General features: G+C 45.5%; 1 long non-coding RNA gene across 1 annotated transcript in view; it reads right to left on the bottom strand.

Moving 5' to 3' along the window:
* Positions 1-23,793, bottom strand: part of LOC307042345 — a 40,675-nt gene extending 16,882 nt beyond the window's left edge. Inside the window, exon 1 of the long non-coding RNA XR_013809086.1 lies at positions 23,776-23,793. This is a non-coding gene — a long non-coding RNA (uncharacterized lncRNA). The remainder of the gene's footprint in view (positions 1-23,775) is intronic.
* Positions 23,794-24,155: the final 362 nt, after the last annotated feature.

Raw genomic sequence — 24,155 nt, 5'->3', positions numbered from 1 at the left:
TAATCTCTACAGAAATGAACATCTCAGGGATCCTTGTTATCTTTTGTTTGGACTTCAAATGGGTGAAATACAATGTTTGGACACCACACACATCCCATGCTTCCTGTAAGCCCGGTGGTGTTGTCAGCAGCTTTGATGCAGGACACATTTATGTTTAAGAGAGTTTATCACTGAGGAACCAGCTCCGAGGAGATCAGAGGCATGTTTTTGCAGAATCAGAACTTAATCTGGCTCAGAGCATACAGGGTAGCTGGCCTACCTTCTTAGAGAATGTAGAGCCGTGCTCAAACTTGACGCCAATGTTTGCTAACGCAGAGGATAAGCCTCTTCTGTTTGCTTGCACTTTGCAGTTGTTGATGTGTTATTGCAGCATTACTGGGCCCAAACATATCCTTCATTTTGGCTCGAATCCCAGATGAGATTCTAGCAAGGTGTTTTATGATAGGAACATTAAATGTGGTTCAAACTGCCTCAGTGAAAAATTGGACCCCCTGTGTGATTAACACTTAGACAACCACTTCACACCGAAGGGCTTATAGACTTCTTGCACTGCCAGAAAAAGTGGATATATTTGCCTCGATTATAAAAAGCAAATGATTGTGGTGATTACAGTGATTACAGTGGAGGCGCACAAAGGTCTCTATGCATTTCATCCCTCATTCCTGTCTGAAAGAGCAATTATTCTTCATTTAATTATAAGACTGTACAGATGTCCAAGGGCTTATAATGCATCTCTTTTCATAACGCTTCAGTGCCTTGACTTGAATTTAACAATGTGAGTCTGTTTCTCTGATGCAACATTATCACAGACAAAGTAAGATGTTAAGAGAATGATCCATACAGTAACATCAATCTGAAGCCAATAGAGTGTTGAAGTCCCTCAACTCAACGGGACCTTATTTCGAAAAAAATTATGTATTGAAGTCAATGGAGAGAGAAAGATTATCTTTCGATCCCGTTTGAATTTCTCCACGAATTACACATATGTTTGTCAGTTTAAAAGATAATTTTGCAAGTAAAAAAAAAAAAAAGTGTCATAAAACTATAGGTTACTTACGTAACCCCAGTTCTCAGAGTAACATGAAGTGAGATGTCTCACTATGGGATGCGCCTCATCGCGGAGCAAACAGAAGCATTAATCTCATTACGCCAATCCTGATTGGCTGGTGATCTTGACGTCAGCGTCAGGGAATCCACCCCCTATAAGTAGCTTGCGCTACGCCGCATGCGTCATTCAAAATAAGCACCTCTTCTCGCTTCACCATAGCAAGGAGGGCCGTCTGGTGAGACATCTCACTTCATGTTACTCTGAGAACTGGGGTTACGTAAGTAACCTATAGTTCTCATTCATAACACTCCGTTCGATGTCTCACTATGGGATATTGTAGCTCCCGAATTGCCAGACGAGCTTATCTCAAAAGTCACCAAGACCAACCAGAACTTAACAGTTAGAGCTCTAACTCAGCAGGGGGCCCAGCACTGCATGGGCCACACTGGGAGCAAAGACGTCTAATCTGTAAAAGCGGACAAAAGTGAGCGGCGAGGACCAGCTCGCTGCTGCACAAATGTCTTGGATGGAAACACCCTTGAACAAAGCCCAGGATGTAGCCAGACCACGAGTCGAATGAGCACGCAAACCCGAAGGTGCCTGCAGACCCTGACTCGTGTAAGCCAAAGCAATTGCCTCCACAATCCAGTGAGAGAGCCGTTGCTTAGTAACAGGCTTGCCCTTCTGAGGGTTAGCCCAGGACACAAAGAGTTGGTCATTATGACGAAACTCTTTTGATCTGTCCATATAAGTGCGTAAAGCACGGACTGGACATAGCAAATTCGGCTGCTGTTCCCCGGAGGGACACAGCGGCGGAGGAAATACCTCAATGTCAAAGGGGGTACATGAACCAACCACCTTAGGTATAAAGGCAGGGTTGGGCTTCAGCAACACTCTCGTTAACCCTCGGGCGAACTGAGTGCATGAAGGATGTACAGATAGCGCATGAATGTCACTGACTCGCTTGGCGGATGCCAGGGTCAGTAACAGCACTGTCTTGAGTGACAGGTGCTTCATGTCAGCTTCTTCCAGGGGTTCAAATGGGGCTCGAGTGAGCCCATCTAAAACCACTGTCAAGTCCCATAAGGGCACCAGTGACCTGGAAACAGGAAGGAGCCTGCAAGCTCCCTTCATAAAACGGCAGACCAGAGGATGCTGGCCAGCCGTCTTACCCTCAAAACCCACATGGCATGCAGCAATAGCAGCCAGGTAGACTTCGATCGTGGAGAAAGCTCTGTGTTGATCAATTAGGTCCTGTAGAAATGATAAAATCACTCCCACAGGGCATTGAAAAGAGGTGTGCCCTTTTTGAAGGCACCAGTCCTCAAACACCCTCCACTTACAGTCATAAAGAGACCTAGTGGAGGAAGCAGGAGGACCGGAGGCCAAATGTGCGCGAGCGCGTCCACGCCTAATGGTGCGTTTTGATCGCGCATTGAAAAGAAAAGCTGACAGTGAGCATTTTCTTTTGATGCGAACAGATCTACCGCGGCTCGGCCGTAACGCACCCACAGCTGGCTCACAATCATTGGATGTAGAGTCCAGTCTGCATATAGTGGTACACCTCTGGACAGCAGGTCTGCACCGAGGTTCATCACACCCGGTACGTGCGTCGCTCTCAGAGAGAGGAGACGGCCGCAGCTCCACAAGATCAGTTTGTGTGCCAGCATGTGTAACTGGAGAGAGCGCAAACCCCCTTGTCGGTTTATATACGATATTGTGGTCGTATTGTCCGTCCTCACAAGGACATGGTGTCCTCTGAGAAAAGGCAGAAAGCGTTTTAGGGTGAGGAACACCGCTAAAAGCTCCAGGTAATTTATGTGCGACCGCTGGAGGTCTCTGCTCCAGAGACCCCTCACCGGACGACCTTCGTAAATACCTCCCCAGCCTGTCAGACATGCGTCTGTGGTGACCACCTTCCGTGAAAGGACAGCACCCATAGGCACGCCCCGTATCAGAAAAGTCGGGTGCAGCCAGTGGCGCAGTGCCATTACGCATTTCACAGTAACCATCACTCTCCGTGCTCCATGACGCGCGGGGTTTAGTTTTAGAGCGGCTACCCAGCGCTGAAACTCCCTCATGTGTAACCGTCCCAGCCGTACAACCAGGATGGCTGACGCCATGAGCCCCAGTAACCGCAGGCATGATCTGAAAAGAACATGTTTGCGCAGCTGGAAATGAGCGAGGCAAGCTCTGAAAGCTTTCACTCTTTCCGCTGACAGGCGGGCTGGGCACCGAGTTCAGGTGTAAACCCAGGAAGAGTACAGTCTGTGCCGGGCACAACATGCTCTTTTCTGTGTTTATTATGAAACCCAGGTTGAGCAGGTGCTTTACGAGGACATTTGTCTGCGTAATAGTCTCCTGTTCCGACTGTGCGAGAAGCAGCCAGTCGTCTAGGTAGGTTGCCAGGCGAATACCCTGTTGTCTTAACGGGCTATCGCGGCTTCCGTACATCGTACAAACACTCTTGGACTGAGAGACAGACCGAAGGGAAGTACTCTGTATTCGTAACAGATCCCCTGAAATGCGAACCTCAGATATTTCCTGTGTGGGTAATATACTGGGATGTGGAAATACGCATCTTTCAGGTTGACTGATGTAAACCAGTCGTTTTGTCGCACGAGACGCAGCAGAGATGTGTGAGTGAGCATTCTGAATTTGTATCTTCTTAGATATTTTTCAGAGCCCTCAAATCTAGTATTGGCCGAATTCCGTTCCCTCCCCGTTTGGGAACGAGGAAATACTTGGAATAAAAGCCGCTCTGACTCTGCTCGGCGGGTATTATAGATATAGCCTCCTTTTCTAGAAGTGAGAGAATCTCTCTTTCTATAATGTGGGCTGACTCCCCTCGGGCCTGTGAATACAGAACGCCCGAGAAGCAAGGGGGGGTGACAGCGAATTGGAGTCTGTAACCCCGTGTAACTGTCTTGAACACCCAAGCAGACGTTGTGAGCATCTTCCACTGTTCGCTCCTTAGAGCCAGCGGAGATGTCACGTCTTTTGCCCTCTGAGTCTCTATTTGTTGTGTTATGGGGCCCTCTAGTGTCTGAACACGGTGGTACCCCGATTTGACAGTCCCCACCGACACTGCGCATGCGCGTGACGGAGGTGCCTTCACAACCCCAGCCGGCACTGCGCCTGCACGTGACGGTGGTAGCCTCACAGCCCCAGTCGTTACTGCGCATGCGCGTGGCGGCGGTGCCTTCACAGACCCGTTCATCATCCGCCTTTTGAGAGAGGCCGTAGCTGCTCTCAAAAGGGGAACAAATGTGGGGCTGTTTATTGGTTTTATTGTTTTCTCTTTCATTTTTCTGAGCTGCGCCCTCAGCCTGAGGCCTGGATGCGTCAGCGGAAAATGCTTTATCCGAGAAAACAGAGCAATATTGTGACATGTGTTTTGGTGCACTTGAGGATGGCTTTGAGGCATCTCTCGAGGCAGCGGGAACACATCTGGAGCTGGGGAACCTTCCAGCTCCGTCACCGAGGGAAGAAGAGGAGGCTGTCAGGCCGCCAGCTTCTTCTTCCTCGCCTGCTGGCCGAAATTCCGGGTTGGCTGCGCCTGGGCTGCAGCCGGAACCGGAGACTTTCTGGGCCAATTCGCCCTCGTCTCCTGCCTGGGCTGGGGACTCGGGGCGGGCCGTGACCTCTGCTGTTTCGGTACTTTAAACCGAGCAGCTGAGGTAGCTTGGGCGAAGGACTGCCGCTGTGAAGGCAGCGGCTGGACCCATCGAGGAAGACAGAGGTGGAGGGCCTCGTCTTCCTTCTTCTTGGACTCGCATCTCTTCTGCATAGAAGCGAGCGCAGATCCGAAAATCCCCTCGGGAACGATGGGCATGTCCAGCACATCCTCTCTTTCCCGGTTTTGGGAGGTTGGTGAGGTTGAGCCATCTAGCTCTTTCCTGCACCACCATAATTCCCATTGCCTTTCCCGTGGCCTGGACGGCGCAGCGTTGAACGCGGAGACAGATGTCCGTGATCGCGGCTATCTCGTCCAGTACTGCCGGTCCAGGATTACTCGATAGATCCTCGCAGAGCTCCGCTTGGTAAGCGGTTAGCAGCGAGGAAATGTTCAAAGCCCTGGCAGACAATGCTGAGGCTCTGTAGGACCGTTCAGTCATGGTTGACTGGAACCGGTCCGCCTTTGCCGGCAGCGTGGGGTTCCTGCTCGGTGTAGTCGCCATCCTCGGGAGGAGGTGAGCTGCCACCAGCGGTTCCATCGGCGGTATGCGGAGCAGGCCGAGCCTCTCCATACCGTCGCAGTCTAGGGGAGGAGGCACCCTGGATTGGGGCCTTGTTGCTGAAGGGCCGGTCTCTCCACGAGATCGACACCTCATCCAACATCTCCGGGAAGACCGGCAGGAGTTGCCTCTTTGTCCTCGTTGCTTGGGGCACATTTTTCCCCTCGTAACGGGACCTGTAGGTCTCCTTGGCCATTTCGGGCCATGGGATGTCTAGGCTGGCTGCGGCACGCTGACACACGGCCTGCAGGTCTATACTCAGACAGGGCAAAGCTGGTGTGCTATCGCCCGGGAGAGCAGCCATCGCTCCCGGCTTTGCAGTCTGAGCTGATGACACGAAGACATCATCGTCTTGCTCATCAGAGTCGGACAGGAGGAATCCAGAGGTTTCATCCTCTTCGTCCTCCATGTAGTCCAACTCCGGGACATCATCCGCGGGCGAGACCATGGTGAGGTCCAGTTGGGAGCCCCAGCTTGACACAGCGCGGGGCTCCGCTCGCACGTCCCTCGCTGCCACCGAGTCCCAGCCTGACACGGCGCGGGACTCCGGTTCTGCAGCTGCCACTACTGATGAGCCCCAGACCGACACAGTGCGGGGCTCCATCTCTGTGGTGGACGCCCCCGTGTCCTGATTTCCGTCCGGTAAATCAGAGGACATGAGGGAGTCCTGACCCGACAAGCTAGCTTGGCGTGCTAGCCGTCGGCGGAGGCTCTTGATGGTGAAGCGGGCACAATGTCCGCACGAGCCGGGGTTGTCGATAGCCTCCTGGGCGTGTTCCAGCCCGAGACAGGACGAGCAGACCTGGTGTGAGTCTGTGCCTGATATCTTCAACCCGCAGCCACAGAGCCGAGCCTCCGAGTCCCTGACTCCTCTGGTGTGAGGGAGAGAAGCGTCCATCTCGGTCGCCGTGGTGACGGCGTGGAGAGGACCCGCTCGTAACAGGTACGTTGCTGAGAAACAATACTTCCCCAACTGTCGTTAATCCGGAGAAAAAACGACGGTGTAGAATTTTATTCTCAAAGAATATTAACTGGTGTGTTAATACCCTTTTTATCTTCCCCTCCTCTGGTGTGAGAGAGAAAAAGAAAAAACGTCCTCGCTACCGTGGTGTCGGTAGTGAGGGAAGACAAGCTAGCAACACGTGTGTTGCTAGCTTGAAAAAATCAAAACCTTACCTTTATTCCCGAGGAGAAAACGGCGAGGTCGATTTGCAATACTAACTGGTGTGTTGGTATTAACAGTCTTCTTGCAGAAGTATATATAGAAGTAGCCGGCGAGCGCCCGTCGACCGAAGGTTAGCTTCGTAAATCAGTCTGTGGACCGTTAAGCTAGCTAGCTACTGATCTTTATCGAGATGTGCTCTGAAGCGAGAAGAGGTGTTTGAATGACGCATGCGGCGTAGCGCAAGCTACTTATAGGGGGTGGATTCCCTGACGCTGACGTCAAGATCACCAGCCAATCAGGATTGGCGTAATGAGATTAATGCTTCTGTTTGCTCCGCGATGAGGCGCATCCCATAGTGAGACATCGAACGGAGTGTTATGAATGAGAACTGTGAAGTAACACATTTTTTTGTGTGAAACGCTCAATGAACTACATCTCTGGTCTCGCACAACACACGTCCCCAAGATGGCCGTCACTACTGTCTTGCCAAAAAAAGGGATTGACTACCCATATCACCAAAATGAAACACGTCCAGAAGAATGTCATGCAAAACTGCCTGCCTTCCTTTGATTCTCTCTGAACTGCCTGATCTTTTTAATGTTTAATGTCAACCATTTGTGCAGATAGATTGAAGTACAACAAATCGCCGATGCTAATGTGGCGTTAGCATTAGCATTTATCCCCCGGGCTTAAATGGTGTATTATAGAATGATCACACCAGTGTGACAGTACTCTTCAAAGCGTTCACGAAATATGACTACTACTCTTACTGTTTAAAATGTTGGGTTACTTAATGTTACTTGATGTTAAGGCTAATACAAATGACAAGGCTAAGGCTGTAATGCTAACGAATTTGCTTGCTACTAGCTAGGTAGCTAACTTGATCCAGCCACTCCTGGCCCTTTTATCAGACGGGAAGCGAAAGAACGAGCAAGACCCATTGCTGGTATGATAACAACCTGGTACTAAGCACACAGGCATCTCGTTAAAGTTATCTTATCTTAGCTATCTCTTATTTAGTGGAGGAAAACAATTGTGACATCAGTTACACAACTCTGGGATTTGTAGTCTTTCTAGTTCCATATTTTTCATAGTCTTATATTTCAACAGTTTTACGACAAACTGTGACTTTTTTGACATGGAAATGATTCTTTAAGATTGACAAATGTGTAATTCATGGCCAATTCGAACGGGATCGAAAGATAAGTTTTCTCTCTGCATTGACTTCAATACATAATTTTTCAGAAATAAGGTCCCATGGACCGGAAGTAGAAGGGCGTGACTTCACCACTCTATTTGGGGCCTATGTAAGGGCCATCTAACAGGCGTGGTTAGGTAACTGTAATAATTGGCCAGAGTGCATTGTCAAAACTTTGACAAATTGTATCAGAAGGATTTAACATGGTAGAAAAAATATGTGTGTGAGATGCGGTTTTCATAAGGATGATGTAAACATGAACAATCATGTTGCAGGTAAAGCAAGCTTTGGATTAATTATAATCTTGATCTGATAATGACGGTATGATGAAAGGTCTGGGTATAACCAAAGTTTACAAAATGGCCTCCAATTAGCATGGTAGTCCAACCCAGTCTCATGGCATTTCGTGTTCACCAACACGATTTTTTATCTATTGATTCATGTTCACCAACACGATTTTCCCCTTTTTTCGTGTTGCACAGCACGATTTTAAAAGCAATGTATTTCTATTGGTACACTGTAAAAAATGGCTGTGAAATCCACAGTTATTTACAGTGTTTGTGCACAGTAAATTACTGTATACCATTTTAGAGTATAATACCGTGTTTCGAACCAAAAATTACAGCAACTCTGGAGTTACTGTAGAAATAGCAGTAGTAACGTCCCAACTATATAAAATCACAGTAACAAACCATGTAGGCTACTGTAGAAGATCACAGTAACCAACAATGTACTGTAGAAGATCACAGTAACCAACAATGTACTGTAGATGATCACAGTAACCAACAATGTACTGTAGAAGATCACAGTAACCAACAATGTACTGTAGATGATCACAGTAACCAACAATGTACTGTAGATGATCACAGTAACCAACAATGTACTAGAAGATCACAGTAACCAACAATGTACTGTAGATGATCACAGTAACCAACAATGTACTATAGATGATCACAGTAACCAACAATGTACGGTAGAAGATCACAGTAAACAAAAAAGAAAGAACCAACCGAAAAAAACCATTTATAGCTAAAATATCTTAAATAAACCAACATATTTTTCTTAATATATATAATCTTGATGCAGTGTAATTACTAGTTTGGCTATACTAGATATTTTATATACTTATTAGATATATTTGTAAGACCCCATGTCTTTGCAAAATGGAAGAACTACAACTGTGTCTTGGCATTGCACCTTAATTAAAAACGCAACATAGAGGAATAAAAATAGACAAAAGTAAGGTAATAATCATCATTTGTATTATTATTGTGGCAGCTCGAAAGTAGACGAGAATAGCCGATTGCAGCTGGGGGAGGTCTCAAAAAGCTATCAAAATATTGATCATTTACACAAGAAAATACATGGTCTTGATACCGTTCAACAATTAAGAACACATTGTTAAAATGTATTGTATGCTGTCTCCCTGCAGCTATTGGTGAGCTTTAACATTTTGTCAAGAATTTCTGGTAATCTGTAAATTACCAGCATGACATGAAGTATACTATAATAACAAATGTTACAGTTACGATACTGATACTGTAACTTAAAATTATAGCATTAATTTAGTCTTTCTATTTTACAATTGAAACACTATTACCGTAAACAAAAATACAGTACTTTTTAAATGGCAGTGTTTTATTTTAAAGTTAAAATACTATTAGCTTAAACAAAAATACAATGCTTCGAAATTACTGTTTTATTCTACAGCTATAACACTACTGCTGTAACAAAAAATAAAGTAATTAAATATTACTGTGTTTCATTTTACAGTCAAAACACTATTACCGTAAACACAAATACCGTACTTGGAAGTTACTGTGTTTCATTTTACACTGTTACTGTAAATAAAAACTTGTAAATACTGTGATTTCCTTTACAGTATTTAACTGGCAGCAATTGACAAGTTACTTACTGTAATTCATTTTACCGTATTTAACTGGCAGCAATTGACAAGTTACTTACTGTAAAATGAATTACAGTATTTAACTCGCAGCAATTGTAAAATGAATTACAGTAAGTAACTTGTCAATTGCTGCCAGTTAAATACGTACGTTTCTTACAGTGTAGTCTCACGGCTTTACGTGTTATAGGAAGACCGGAAGCTCTGTGGTTCATAAAAACATGTTCTTACTCAATGTCAAGCCACAATTATTGCTTTTGTTTGAAATCGTATAATTTCTGACTTTTGTTGCCGTCTGTGAGGAAAATAAATGGGGCTGAGAGGCTCAGGATACTGAAATCTGTATTTTTTTTTATTCTTTTCAAATAACACACTGTTATTTACTCAACAATAACACATAATTATCCTTGTTTTTATTTATTGGTTTATTTCCATAATCTCGTGATTTTTTGACGTCCGTAAGGAACTGAATTTCAAAATAAAAATAACCGGAAACAGACATAGGCCACTAGGAGTTTAGGATGGCCTAAGACACTACACTACCCATAATCCCCAGCTATCGTTTAGGACTACAGTCCCCGTGATTAATATTCAAGCTCTGGAATTGGATGTTTGAGTGGCAGTGCGCCAAGGTTGGCCTAGCGTCAAACAGCTATTTGAAATGGAACGAAACCATGCCAGACTATCCAAAACTGGAATCGAACGCCCCCCCCCCCCCCCCCCCCCCCAACCTGGTATTTTTAGTCCACTACACTTATTTGAGTTACTTTGCAGATTCTGATTAATGATGTGAAATATAAACAACCCTTAAATCAGACTTTAGTTACACCTGACTAAAATTCAGGGAAGATGATTGTCAAGTGCCAACAATCAGGAAAGATATTTGATAGTTGGTGCTTGAGAAGACTAAACATTTATCTGCAAATGACATGAATGGAAACAAGTAATAAAGTATATTCATTACTCGTTATTCTCTACTAATAGTTAATTAAAGACTGTATAATGGCTATTTTGCACATCCCTTTCAAGATTTTCAAAGGTTATTGACATATAATATACACAACTACGGTGTATGCAATGAGTGAAAATCTTGGATCACAGGTTCCTCAACAGCGCATTTCAAGAAATCTATCAATATGTGTGTATACCTCCACCATTAATTATTCTGCACATTTCTTATACTATTTACCAAGGGCGCCGGAAGCGGGGGGTCCAGGGGGCCATTGCCCCCCCCCCCCCCACTTTTCCGCCCTGCCCCACATTTTCGCAGATGCCGCAGAAAACTGTACAAATCCCGTTTCAATAATTCCCCTCTACTCTAAAGTCGCATCTAAAACGCGATCTGATCTAGCTGTGTATATATTTATTTTTTATTGTTATATTCAATCTCACTAGCTAGAGGCATGTTTGAAGCTTGTAAAGGGAAGATGACAGCTCTCACTCACCACTCTGCTGTTCCTCAGCGCCGCTCCCCCTCCCTCCTGCTGAAATTATTAATGTAAGGTGCATACAGTAGCAATCATAGATAACACGGCAGGGTCCGTTACAGTTTGTTTTTATCTGATTTCAAATAAGCAAAGTCTTGGCTTTCAGAATATTAAACTTGTTTCGGCAAATTCAGATGATAAATAGGCCTACAACTTTGATAATTACAAGCGGAGAATGGAGTAATTTAACGTCACTGCAGGCATAAAAACAGCCGGTGTTTCTCGTGAGTGTTTTCCCCAGGAAACAAACACAATACACACAAACGCAAAAATACACAAACACACACGTATACACGCGGCGCTGTACAAATCCCGTTTCAATAATTCCCCTCTACTCTAAAGTAGCATCTACAACGAGATCTGATCTAGCTGTGTATATTTTGTTATTTTTTATTGTTATATACTGTATATTCAATCTCATTAGCTACACCCATTTTTTAAACTTGTAAAGGGAAGACTCTCGCCTCTCACTGGCCACTCTGCTCTTCCGCAGCGCCGTTCCCCTCCCTCCCGCTGAAATTATGAATGTAAGGCATAGTAATCATAGATAAAACGGCAGGGTCCGTTACAGTTTGTTTTCATCTGATTTCAAATAAACAAAGTCTTGGCTTTCAGAATATTAAACTTGTTTCGGCAAATTCAGATGATAAATATGGTTTGAAGCTTGTAACGGCATAATAACAAGCGGAGAACGGAGTAAGTTGACGTCACAGCAGGCATAACAACAGCCGGTGTTTCTCGTGAGTGCAGTAATCCAAACAAAAATATCTTCCCTCCGTAGTATTTTGATCATTTGCTCTGCTAATAATCAATCAGATCGATGGATTCCAGAGAAGAGAAAACTTTAAAGGCCTTTTTCTCAAAATGATGACTCTGTAACAGTCATTATATAATGTGACATTTTTTTTTCTTAATATTTGGAGTACAAAAACAATCCTGATATAATTTGAAAGCTAGGAATCAAAATGTGTCTTCGGGTCAATGCAACGGATTTCGATGGAGCAGGTCACTTTGCATTAGGTAAAATAAAGCAGGCAGACATAACAGGAAGAATATGTACATTTTAACCCAATCAAATAGGACATTGTCACACCATTCTTGTAAATTACAACGAATAAAAAAGCTTAGATTTGTTTATTTGTTACGTTGTTTACTTTATTTGTTACGTTGTTCTGTGTGTGTCAGCCGTTAACCTAGAGATAGAAAGAATATATACACTTGCAAACATGTCAGAAGAACTAGCGCAGAAGAAAACTAAATACAGTCAATCTAAACTTAAATTTAACAACTGGAAGGTCACATCCCTGACATCCACATCTCCGGAGCCTGGACCTTCTTCAAACAGCGAAGCCAGATGAACCCAGCAGCAGCTCTGCGGCCTTAGAAACTGTCAAAACCGCCGCCGCCCCCACCGCCGCCGTTGTCGAACCGAAACAGGCTGGTTCTATTTCGTATATGGCTTCGCCCTCTAAGGCTATCGCTATTGGGTAATCCCCCTGCGCCCCCGCGCAGCACTGAAACACTTGTAGTCCACGCCCACCCGCAAGGTGGGCCCCACCCTCGGGCCTCCTTCCGGTATAAATAGGAAGGTGGCCCGGCAATCTGCTCCCTCTTTTTTTCAGCAAACCAGCACAGTTACTGAAGCACAGCAATTGAGAATCATCATGAGCAACAACTGCGTCCGTGGTTGTCCCTCATGTGGCTCTGGGTTCATAATGATTTATGACCTGCAGAGATAAAAGCAGTATGCGAATCCTGCCGGGGGTCAGAGCACGCGTACGCGGCTCTAAACCAGCAGGTAGCATGCACTGCGCTCGTCTCCCCTCGGGTGACAGGAAGCGGAGAGCGGACACTCTTGCTGCTGTGGCCGAGGAGGACGATTGGCCGGTCCAGGCTTACGAGCCCGCGGACGGGGCCTCGTGTCCCTGGGGCAGAGTGCTGGGCAGGAGTCCGAAGCAACTCCTGCCCCGCCTCCCTCCCCGGTTCACCGTTCGGTTCTCCCCTCCTTCCTCTCCCCCAGACGGGGGAGACAGAGTCGGAGCAGGGTGCCAGCTTGGCGGCCGAACATGCTTTACCCCTCTCCGTCACCACAGCGCGGCGGCGTCTGTTACGGAGACGGCCAGAAAAGTGCTACTGGACGCTCCAATCAGCCCGGACGGGCTGTTCGGACCCCAGTTCATGAAGACGGCCGCGGAACAGGTGGACGGCATTCGCCAGCATGTACAGCTGGCTCCAGTCGGCTGAGCTGCCACAGCGGCACCAACGCCCGCAGCAGTCGCGGCGTCCACGCCGGCCACAGGAGACCGCAAGCGGAGAGACGCCCACAGCAACCGCCCCGCTCCCCCGCCACCCCAGAGACAGGGTCTCCCGGCGGCGAGTCAAAGGGGAGTGAAGCTCCCCCGCTCCTGGTCTGCTCCGCGAGAGCCTCCGAGGAAGCGGAGCCGGTAATTAAGCCGGCTGCCACTAATCTGTTGATTAAGTAGGCAGCAGGGCTCCCTGCAGAAGCCTGCTGGTTTTAACCTATCGGTTAATAAACCTGCAGATCTCGCGGCATTCCCCTGTCCGAGATACGCCTCCTACATACGGTCATAATAACCCATGAGCGCCGGTATAACGCCTCATGGGGACAGTTCTGCACACACCTCCACTCATCCCCTGAGCGTGTACACGCCTCATGATGACAGCCGGAGTGAAACGCAGCGTGTGGAGGTTTCCTCGCAGCCCTTTCGCCTCACGGCCAGCGGCGGCGAGGGCAATGGCGTGGCTCGTCACCATGACGACCATTACAGCACATCACAGAGAAGCCAGAACGGGGGAATGAGCAGTATTCCAGGCTGAGTGCCCCCAGCGGAAGCGCCCGCAGCGCCACGGCGCCCGCAGCGCCACGGCGCCAGGGCTCGCTACAGAAGCCTGCTGGTTTTAACCTATCGGTCAATTAACTGCAGAGCTCGCTAATTAAGCCGGCTGCCACTAATCTGTTGATTACCAGCAGGGCTCGCTGCAGAAGCCTGCCCGTTTTAACCTCGGTTAATAACCTGCAGAGCTCGCGGCATTCCTCTGTCCGAAATACGCCTCGTACACACGGCCTTAATAAACCCATGAGCGCCGTTATAACGCCTCATGTGGGCAGCACTGCCCACACCTCCATCCATCCCCTGAGCGTGTACGCGCCTCATGATGAGAGTCGGAGTGAAACGCAGCGTGTGGAGGCTTCCTCGCAGCCCTTTCGCCTCACAGTGGCGGCGAGGGCAATGGCATCACAGAGAAGCCAGAACGGGGGAATGAGCAGTATTCCAGGCTGAGTGCCCCCAGCGGTAGCGCCCGCAGCGCCACGGTGCCAGGTCTCGCTGCAAGAAGCCTGCTGGTTTTAACCTATCGGTTAATAACCTGCAGAGCTCGCTAATTAAGCCGGCTGCCACTAATCTGTTCATTAAGTAGACAGCAGGGCTCGCTGCAGAAGCCTGCCGGTTTTAACCTCGGTTAATAACCTGCAGAGCTCGCGGCATTCCTCTGTCCGAGATACGCCTCCTACACACGGTCATAATAAACCCATGAGCGCTGTTATAACGCCTCGTGTGGACAGCACTGCACACACCTCCATTCATCCCCTGAGTGTGTACACGCCTCATGATGAGAGCCGGAGTGAAACGCAGCGTGTGGAGACTCCCTGGCGTGGCTCGTTGCCATGACGACCACAGAACATCTCAAGCATGTGCGCCCGCTCTTAGAGTGTTTCTCAGAGTGGCAGCGCGTGTGTCTGATGGACAGATGGATGAGCAGGCTGATCAGCAGAGGATACGTCCTGCAGTTCGCCTCTCCCCCACCCCCACAGTTCAATGGGATACAGGAAACACTCCTGTCCTCCCAGAAGCTATGTCTTGCGCTCCAATCCGAGCTGCTGGAACTCCTGTTGAAAGAGGATATTTCCAGGGTTCCTCAAAGGGAGGAAAATCAGGGGTTTTCACTCCCGTTATTTTTCTAATCCCGAAAAAGACTGGGGGAATGAGACATCCTGGATCTGTCAGTATTCCACATGCTGACGATCAAACAGGTGCTGGAATGTTTTCACCAGGACGACTGGTTCACTTCCACCTGAAGGATGCATACTTCCACGTACCCATCATCCCGAAACACAGGAAATTCCTGCGTTTTCCATTCAGGGAATATCAGACCAGACAATCGTCTGCCGTTCGGATATTTCCTGGCTCCTCGCATTTGTGTAGAGAAGGCTGGAGCCACTACACAGAGGAGGGATGAGAGTGTGGTTTTCCTCTGGACGACCTGCTATTTGTTGGCTCGCACCAGGGAGGAAGTCGCTTTACAGACGGTACATCTTGTATCGCATCTGTCAAAGCCTGGGTTTCATAATAAATTGGAAGAAGAGCTGTCCTCTTCCCTCTCAGACAATCGTTTATCTGGGAGTGGAGTTAAACTCAGCCAGCATGAGAGCGCGACTCTCGCGGCAGCGAGGGGAAGAACTGACAGCTCTCCTCCGGCGTGTCACAACCCACACAGCCCTCTCCGTGACGCAGCTGCTCGGCGTTGGCGTCAGCTGGTCACGTGATGATCCCCCTGAGTCTCTTCCAACAGGGAGACACTCCAGAGGTGGTTCATTCGCTGCAGAAGCCTGCTGTTTTAACCTATTGGTTTATAAACTGCAGAACTCGCGGCATACCTCTGTCCCAGATATGCCTCCTACACACGGTCATAATAACCACGAGCACCGTTATAACGCCTCGTGTGGACAGCATGCACACACCTCTCATCCCCTGGGCGTGTACGCGCCTCATGAGGAGAGACGGAGTGAAAGGCAGTGTGTGGAAACTCCCTCGCAGCCCTTTTGCCTCACGGGCAGCGGGGGCGATGGCGTGGCTCGTCACCATGAAGACCATTACGGCACTTCACAGAGAAGCCTCTCCCCCCAGCAGTTCCATGGGATACAAGAAACACTCCTGTCATCCCAGGAACAGTGTCTTGCGCGGTTTTTACCCCCGCTATTTTTCTAAATCTCCTCTGTCCGGTGCGCGCGCTGTCCTGCTATGTGGCGCGCACGGTGGCCTGGCGCCGTTCTCAGCGCCTGTTCGTGCACTATAGAGAGAGCTCGATCGGGCAACCTCTGTCTGCACAACGGCTGTCACACTGGCTGTGTGAGGCTGTGTCACAGGCATATGTCTCCTCTGGGGTGGAGCCCCCGGAGAACATCAAGGCGCACTCCACCAGAGGAATTTCCTCCTCCACGGCTTTGCACGGAGGAATGCCAGTCGAAGATATTTGCACGGCTGCATCTTGGTCTTCCCCCTGTTCATTTATTCATTTTTATTTGAGGGATGTCTCCCATTCCTCTCTGACACACCTTGTACTGGGTGTCCTGTCGGGGTGAGTGACGTCAGGGAGCCATCTGTGCGCCTCTCTCCTGCCTTTTGGCACGCGGAGAGCGGCCCATTTCCCCTCTTATAGGAGGGATGTTCCTTTTTCCTCTAACACACTTTGTACGGAGTGCCTGGTCAGAGTGAGTGACGTCAGGGATCCAGCTGTGCGCTCTCCTGCCTGTCTGCACGCAGAGAGCTGCTGTTCCCCCACTACGATCGCAGGACGAGGTGGGACTTTCGTCTCTACTTTCTCACAGCGGCCGGTATGTATTGTTCCCAGCCTTCACCCCGTCGGGAAGATAGGCATGTTTTGCTATGTTCCAGGTACGGTGATGAGCCATTACGCATGGCACATCAGGCAGGGGGGTGTTATTGAGCAGGTATGTCTGTGCTTCTAGTGCCGGGCGGACCCAGTGGGGCGCAGACTACATCATGCTTCGCCCTTAACCCAATAGCGATAGCCTTAGAGGGCGAAGCCATATACGAAATAGAACTGAGGTTACCTACTGTAACCCCAGCTTCTATGAGTAAATGGCGCAGCCCTCTAAGTGCGGGACCCCACTGGCTCTACGAATAGCTGAAGAAAAGTTATGTTGTATGGGAGCAGATTGCCGGGCCACCTTCCTATTTATACCGGAAGGAGGCCCGAGGGTGGGGCCCACCTTGCGGGTGGGCGTGGACTACAAGTGTTTCAGTGCTGCGCGGGGGCGCAGGGGGATTACCCAATAGCGATAGCCTTAGAGGGCTGCGCCATTTATTCATAGAAGCTGGGGTTACAGTAGGTAACCTCAGTTCCAACTGCATGGAGGTTTGCTGTCGGGACATTGAGGCGGGTAAAGCTGTACAGCTAACTATCGGAAAAAAGGAGACCGCGAGTAGATTAATTGGCCAAAGAGAAGGTACTTCAACGCAGAATGGTACAAAAACAGAGAGTGGTTAATTATTTGCAAAACCACTAAACGATAGTGATAAATTGCGATGATTTACAGCATATTGCTATACTATTTCAGACTCAGTATTCTTATATTCAAAGAAAATCAGTAATATCTTTAAAAACTACAAGTCCTTTTATATCAGTGCACCGTTATGGTGTAAATATAACCTATCTATGAATTAGATGAAATGTAAAAGTCAGCCGAATTACTATTGATACTGCAAGGAGACGTATTGTGTGAAGAGAAATTGAAGATGTTGTTTAATTGTTGATATATTTATGATCCACATCAAGTACTCAGTTTCGGCTGCATTTCTTCCAGTTTTTCCAAAGGTCTTCTCATCAGGGCTCTATAAATAGAGAACTACGGCAGATCTGTAATATGTAATGCAGCCGAACCGTGTATTACAATGCCGTAATAACTTTCAAAGAGAAAAGCAAGAACACTCGGAATTAATTATTCTTTTATTCTTTTAAAATGTTTTTCCGATTTCATATCATATATACACCAAATCCCAACATGCATTGTGGCTAAAACATCTAATCGGCGAGTTTAAACCATAGCTGAGGATCTTGGGTAATCGCTCGAAATGCCTACGTCTGTTTCCGGTTATTTTTATTTTGAAATTCAGTTTCTGACGGACGCCAAAAAAGCCAGAGATTATGGAAATAAACAAATAAATAAAAACAAGGATAATTGTGTGTTATTGGTGAGTAAATAACAGTGTGTTATTTTGAAAATAATAACAAATTAAAAGGAAACAAAGATTTAAAAAATACAGATTTCAGTATTCTGAGGCTCTGAGCCCCATTTATTTTCCTCACAGACGGCAGCAAAAGTCCGAAATTATACGATTTAAAATAAAAGCAATAATTGTGGCTTGCTATTGAATAAGAACATGTTTTTATGAACTTTTATGACTACCAATAGAAATACATTGCTTTTAAAATTGTGCTGTGCAACACGAAAAAAAGTTGAAAATCGTGTTGGTGAACACGAAATACCATGAGACTGGGTTGGGTAGTCCATTCGATAGTAGTCGAGACAAAAATAATTCCTGAACTTTACAACACGGCTTCAATAAAAAAAAAAACCTTTACAACACTGAAACAACAACAGTGCAAAAGACATGTAATACTCCATATGCTGACAGCAATAGCGTCATTCCCTGCTCCTAACATTGGCATACAAAAAATAAATAAGTTCTGCTGTTCAGTCCAGAGCAAGGGTCTCAAACTCAAGGCCCGGGGGCCAAATCCGGCCCACGACTTCATTTTATGTGGCCCCGCAAGAGCTTGCAAAGAATATAATACGTTTATTGTGCGGTTACATGCCACTTTACAGAAGCAGGTTGCCAATAAACTACATGTCCCACAATGCATCTCGTTTTGTGACATGCGCACCGAGAGACTTGCAATTATTTGCCCTGGACTTCTGCTTTCAGACGTAGTTAATTACTAAGTTATTATCCTTTCCAATAATATTCCAATTCAGAGGCAATAATATAATATAATACATTATTTTATATATATATATATTATATATTTATATAGTTACAACCGGCCCTTTGAGTGCAACCTTTATGCGAATGTGGCCCGCGATGAAATTGAGTTTTGACACCCCTGGTCCAGAGGCATCTACACATACGCATGAAAAACCTTCACAATGGAGGGAAAGAAACACATTTCCTTCAACCTTGTGTTGTTAAGGCTGATGGACTGAATTGTTGTGTTAACCAGCGGGGTGCCATCCCTCTTCATGCTTCCTCAAATTCTCCCCCGGTATTAGATTTTCAGTAGCCCTTTCAATTGTCCTGGTTCCAGTTACACCCTATGATTACACCTCTTTTTACCAAAACAAAATGGTCAAAAAGGTGTTCCTGGCTTCCTGAAAAATATACTGTATGGTCTTAAGCAGGCCAGCTGGATATTGGATTGCAAATGGGGATAATCCAAAGTGAAAGTGTTCTTCCTCTCAAGTGTATATTGAATCACAAGGGTGCTCTACCCGCTGCTTATATTGTGTTATTCTGAACAAACAATGATTGCATATTTCTCCTTCCTGGGGGAGGGATCCTTTCTCTTTTAGTTCATTTTGAGGTGTACTGCCTTCAGTTTCTAAGGGAGGCACTCACATCCATGCAAATAAAATAAAAGGGAAGCTTGGATTACAACGCACACAGCGGGAGTGTGACTTCACCTCTCTGCTCAGGACGCCATTGCTCCTCTATATCTTTATATAGCTAATTTTCGTTTGGTGCTATAGTATTATTGCTCTGATATTTTTTAATGAAAGCTGTAAATTCCTAATTTTTTATAATGAGCATTCACTCCAGAGAGGGATACTCATAGCTGCTACTTTGTGGCTATGGTTTCTCCTATATGATAATTGCTCTCAATGCTAGAAGGGGGTAGACAAGTGCTCCCCTGACAGATTAAAGGCACATCTAGGACATTGGGCTATATAAACAAAATTGACTTGACTATAATTATCTAACGTGTCTTATGGTTGTTTTCTCCTTTCATATTGCTGCTTCTTCCAATCGCCTCTGACTATACGTAAAGGAATGGCCTCTCGTATTAATGGACAGTTTCTATTAGCCTTCTAGCCTCCCTGGGCACTCACCCACTGTGATTTAGTGGAGCTGTGAGCCATGAATGTCAGTCAGGCAGTTGAGGAGAATTGCAAGTGATTCATGCTTTTGTTTACAGGGTGCTGTAGGGACCCTAATCTAGCAGTGATGAGAGCAAAGAGGGTGTGTCTACAGTGAACATACGTGGTGAGGACCCTGCATGCATGCTGATTTCTGATTAATAATAATGTGTATGAGGAAGTGAAAGACATGATTAGAGGGAGGGGAAGCAGGAAGTATCTACGTGTATGTTTTGACTTTTGCAACGGTGGGAATTCACAGGGGAAAGGATCATCCCAGATGCGTCCGGGGTGTATTTATATTCAACAGAAGAGCTGATACACAAGCCATGCTCTGCTTGTTAAGACAGGAAGTTGCTGAAGTTGGGGAGTAAACCCCAAATGGGACCTTCTGTATTTGTGCTGTAACTCTTGTATGTATTTTCATAGTACATGTACCTGTGACAAATAGAGTTATTGAATATATTCAGCCTTCAACCTTACTTTAACAAGCCATACATCAGTGAAAGCACCTCATAAAGCTACGATTCTTAATATCGTCCAACAAAAGGATTGCTTCTAACAGAGTACCGGTCAGATCATTACCCTCCAATGATGTTCCTTTTAAAGGCATTATCCTTTATAAATGAAAGCGCTGTCCATTAGTGATAGTGCATCAAATGAGTTGTTTGACTCCTGATGAACAGGGCATAGCAATGCTTTCACACCTCTATGACTTGGGATCCTTCCCCTGGTGGGAGAAAGCACTTAGGAAGTGTCATCCATTATCTTTCCATCAAAGGTCACCAACCCGTAAAAACACAAGGGCAAACATCAATACTTTGAGCATTGGAAGTGTTAGGTATTGCTAGGTACACACACACGCACGCACGCACACGCACGCACGCACGCACACACACACACACACACACACACACACACACACACACACACACACACACACACGTGTCGTGTATGCATTTCCAGCTACCATTGTTCCAGGAAACTTATTGTGGAAAGGGAGTGGAGTGGTTTCCAGTCGTAACTGTCACATCAAAGAAGGGAGACTCACATCCTACAGGAATTATTTTCACCAAATGCCAGAAGTGTATGCACTCTTTATATTAACACTTATTTTAAATATCAAAGCATGCCTTAAAACGACTTTTTTACATTTTTTCTGACAGCCGCAGTCTGAGCCCAGTTTGCCCTGAATGTAGCTCTAATCGAGATGGTTGAAATCAATACGAGTAGAGAAGAGGGATGGCCAAAGGCTGCCTGTCAAATCATTCACCTTAAATCACTAAGATAATGGCTGCAGGGCTGTCTAAGGAAATGCCGGAAAGGCATCAAATCAGACAAAGAAACATTATATCACTGTATATCAGTGAACAAAGACAGGAAAGATCATTAGGTAATAGGTCACTGACACTTATACCTTTTCATTTGGGCAACACCTATGTTGTTTAAGTACAGTATGTGGCACCGCAGATAAATAACTGACAAACGGTTTGTTTAATAGGTACTGTGTGTGGTGAAAATAGTGGCACATTTAGCAGCTATGGATATTCTTTCTGGGAAGCTGGTGCAAAAAACTGAAAAAAAAGTAAAGTCATTATCAGCCTTATTTGTTATGTGGCTCGTAACTAAAATAGTTTTCTCAGGAAATTCGCCATATTAACTAAAGTAGTTATACATTAATAATGTAAATATTGCATTCACATATTGTTTTAGCTTAACCTAAATGTCCAAACAATCAGCTTTTTTTTATTATTTGATCATGCGGATAATGTAGAGCAGGGCTGGGGAACCTTTTTCCTCTCAAGGGCCATTTCAATTTTTACAACATCCTTCGAGGGCCGTACAAATGATTGAACTCAACGTCTGCTTAAAAAACTCAAATCAAAGCCCATTCATTTCGCCTTTCTTTCATGCTGTGCAAAGAAAAAGCAACGTCTTAATCCAGATATTTGACCATGACCCGCGCATTCATGCACAGAAAGATATGGACACAAGATGTGTGCAAATGCATTTAGTTTCATATCCATGTGGACATTTTTTTAAATGTTGAAGTTAAAAGCATCAATCTGGTGCACTTTGAGAGCAACATGAAGAGATCTATGGATACATCTCTCAACACCCATATGAAACAGAACTATAAGCAGATTTTTTTCTTTATGGATATTTTACAAATCACTCCCCTTTTAAACTGTATTCTTGTTTATTAATAACAACTTTTTTTTTACTGTCATATTAGTATTTTATACCTGTTTACTTTATTCTCTTATTTTTCTATAACTATAATGATCATATAAAGATGTGCCTTTACCTCACTGGTTGGAGAAAAAGCTTCTTATATTCGTTAGCATAGCTAGCTAACCAGATGCTAATAACAACAAAGTTATTGACTGTATGATCAGTATGACAGATGAACAGATCGCCACTGGGCTAACAACTAAAGACACAGCCACGGAAAAACTGCGGCATGTGTAAGTGGGTACTGCAATTTGTGAAGTCCCGGCCCGGAGCCGCGTTCTGGTGCTCTCCGTTAGAACTGCACTCCTGTCAGACGAGACATATACCACGTGATGACACGTGAGGCTCGTGTTGTGTTCAAGGACCCTGAACTTGGCCAGGAAAAACAAGCTTATTTAATTATTTTGCGGTCTAGATTTCTTGAATTTTTTTTTTTTTGCGTGTGTTTATAAATTACCTCGAGGGCCGTACCAAATGGTCTCGCGGGCCGTATACGGCCCGGAGGCCGGAGGTTCCCCACCCCTGATGTAGAGTGTAAAGTTAATTTAAAAATGACTGGAAAAAGGTGGATCTCAGAGCACACATTTCAATTATGTGACTTTGTATATATTTTATCAGCAATCTACTGGTACATGATTATTTTCCTAAAAATATATAATCATACAAGATCTATAAAACAAAACACGAAGAATTATTAAACGTAACCAATGGTGTTATACTCCCTTTCCAGTCTCACCATGTCTGCACACATTTCCTCTGGAACAAAGCTTGAATGAGGAACAATGTTGTTGACATTTCAGAGGAGGGAGAGGAGGAAGGATAATAAGAAAGTGCTGGCTAATATCATATTCAAAGTTTACAGAAGTGCTTCCTGTTTTCACAATAAAACCATTTCTTAAGGGAAATTCTTATTTCCTAAGAATCTTGTCATTCTGCCAGAGAGAGCTTCCAGCAGCTTCCTTTCCTAAAACAATTTTTGATTACTCTTTGGAGGACATATGACCATGCTTGGAAGAAGTACAACTTTAAAATTACATTTATATATAGCTGGAAAGTGTGCGATGCTGAGGCAGTCAATTTAGGACAAGTCGGCCATATTACGCTGGTGTCAAGGGAGTAGCTTCATTGCAATGTTGTCAAAAACAAACTCATCAGAAGTGTCACTTTAATCCAGTCAAGAAAGTCCTCTCATAAGGCTTCAGGGCTTGATAACAGTTAGCCAGCACAAGTCAAGAGGAAAGCTTGTCTCCCATTGTTGAAAGACTTCAGCTCTATTCCTTGAAAGTAAAAAAACACATAAGGAATGCAAGTTTCTGTCTTTATCAGCTGGGGGACGTTTCAGCTCTATATGATTTTGATTACCTTCTGCTGTTTTGTAGAAAATATGTTTTGCTATGTCATCTTCCTAATGGTCGTACTGTCTTCTCCTGTATTTCATTCAGGCTAAACAAGCTGCTGTTGCTGTCAGTCACACACACACAAACATTAAAGGAATAAAAGGAACTGTTACAGCCTGCTAATTACAAAAAGCAAATGTCCTCTTACCTCTTGCCTTTTCTCCCTGACGTCTGTTGAATGATGACTAATTTGTAATGCCTTATCTCTCCTGCACTGTTTGTTATCTCACTCCCACGGTCTGCTGCACCGCACTTACATCTGTAACATCAATGATGCAGACTGCTGAGTCACTTCCTTATGTAAAAAACTATTGTCTCTATTATCTTGACTTCCTGTCTTAAGTACAGTTTAGTGATACATTATGTGGTGTCAAGCACAGTGCTCTTCCTTCCTTAGTCTACATCTAAAGAATGTCTATAGCTTGCTGTTTCCTCTTGTTCAGCCGTCTCCTATTGTACTCAACAAGCGTGTTCCTACATATGTTATGTCCTGTGAATGAAAGTGAAATGGAAGCTGTTTTGAGAATG

This window comes from Notothenia rossii (assembly GCF_949606895.1).
Source record: "Notothenia rossii genome assembly, chromosome: 1".
NCBI lineage: Eukaryota > Metazoa > Chordata > Actinopteri > Perciformes > Nototheniidae > Notothenia > Notothenia rossii.
Note: the sequence above shows the minus strand (reverse complement) of the source record. Positions and strands in the feature narration are given on the sequence as shown.